Here is a 1,882-nt window from a genome sequence, read left to right as displayed (position 1 = left end):
CCTCAGCTGGGATGCCTGGAACAGCTCAGACTCGTTCACAGCGTGCTGGTCTCAGGATAGTCAGACTCCGTCCATGGTAGCTGGCTACCGAGAGGGAGCCAGCAGGAGCTGCTTAAAGGGCAGGCCTGGGATCGGCACAGTGTCGCTTCCATCTTACTCTGTTGGTCAGAGCAAGGGACGAGGCCAGCCCAGATTTAAGGGGCGCGGAAAATAGATTCTACCTGTTGATGTGGAGAACAGCCGATGCATACGGGGAGGGGAGGAATTGATAACAGTCATGGTTGAAGTCTCTCCACCACAATTTCTGAGAGTTTGCAGACTCATCTGAAGTTAGAAACGATTAGTTTCCTACTGCCACTGGAACAAATTACTGCAAACTTGGTGGGCTTAAAACAAAGCTTATTTATTTACTTACTTCCTTCCTTATACTTTATTCAACTCTGGTCGCAAAATACCGGGAAGCAACAAGGGCAACGCCTCTAACCGCTTGGTTGCACACGTCTTTCCCGTCTCCATCTGTAAACGCCTCTGTGCGATGCTAGGTTCATGCTGTCCCATGGCGTCTCTCACGCTCTAACAGCTGCAGAGGATGATATATGACCATGTAAGAAGTTGAAACAGATGCCTCATTCACAATTCAGTGTTCTCCTTCAATTAGTTTTCCAGCTCACTTGTGCAAATATTGGAACTAAAGTTGTTCCTACTGTTGGTGTTTAAAAACTCTGTCATGAACCAGTGGATTGTAGACAGATTTTGTCTGCACAACCGTTAGAGCTGTGTAAAGTAAATTTTTAAAAGACAGGCCTTTCTTAAACTGTAACAGTGACTGAGGTCCCTTCTGTGCCCCCAGCTTCCTAAGTCCCAGGCTGTCTTGTCCCCTGGATGGCTGCCCCTGGATCCCCACATCCAGGGCAGTGATGAAGGAAGGGCAGGCCAGGCCAAGCATGAGGAATAAACAGTCTCTACTGGGCTCAGACCAGTAGTCCATGGTTCTCGATCACCTCTGTGTATTCGTTGATTTTCTTTACGTGTTCTTTTCATCCTGTTTCCATAGCCTCATGAGCTGTTTTCTCTTTCAGTAATGGACCTTGGCCTTTTCCTTTCTCTTCTCCTTCCAGGTGGCCGTCACTGCCTGGTACTTCCAGCCAATCACATGGCACCCCAGGTAGGCAAATATTCGTATAGACTTCAGATGCATAACCTAGAGGGCAGCAGGAATCATCATCCACTTTTCCTTGTCATAGGGCAGCAGGATCCCATCAAACACCTTACCTCAATGGTCCTTACCTGTGGTGGTCCAGGGACCCTAGTCTCGCTTGGTCTTGTGAGGCAGCATACCTCGAATGGTCTGCCCTTGTTTCTGTAAAAATTGCTGGAAATGCTGATGCCCTCACAGCATACAAACACCACCTTCTGGCCCAGCAGTACCTCCTTGGTCGTGATGCCCCTGGTTGGCCAGTAGATGGCATCAGCCATCGAGCTCCATCTGCCCCTCTGCCATCTTCGGCAGCCACCTGGGAAAGCCACATTCTTATTATCTTACAGTTCTGGGCATCAGAAGTCTGAAATGAGTCTTATGGGACTAGAATTAAGGTGTCTTCAGGGCTCTGCTGCTTCTGGAAGATAGAGGGGAGAATTTGTATCCTTGCCTTTTCCAGCTTCTAGAGGACACCTGCAGCATTTGGTTCATGGTCCTTTCCTCCATCTTCAAAGCACATCACTCCCTCTCTGCTTCTATTGTCCCACCTTTTCTGTTGATTGACCGTTGGGCCTACTTGGATAATCCAGGATAATCTCCTAATTTCAAGACCCTTAACTTAATCACACCTGCAAAGTTCCTTTTGCCATATAAGGTCACATGTTCCTAGATTCTGGGGGTTGG

The 1,882-nt window shown here is 48.2% G+C and overlaps 1 pseudogene; it reads right to left on the bottom strand.

Annotated features, from left to right (window-relative positions):
* Nucleotides 1-971: 971 nt before the first annotated feature.
* Nucleotides 972-1,501, bottom strand: LOC132518153 (large ribosomal subunit protein uL13-like; annotated as a pseudogene).
* Between the last annotated feature and the right edge of the window lie 381 nt (nt 1,502-1,882).

Source organism: Lagenorhynchus albirostris, chromosome 3, assembly GCF_949774975.1.
Source record: "Lagenorhynchus albirostris chromosome 3, mLagAlb1.1, whole genome shotgun sequence".
Classification (NCBI taxonomy): Eukaryota; Metazoa; Chordata; class Mammalia; order Artiodactyla; family Delphinidae; genus Lagenorhynchus; species Lagenorhynchus albirostris.
The sequence above is the reverse complement of the archived record's forward strand: the minus strand, read 5'-3'. Positions and strand labels throughout refer to the sequence as shown.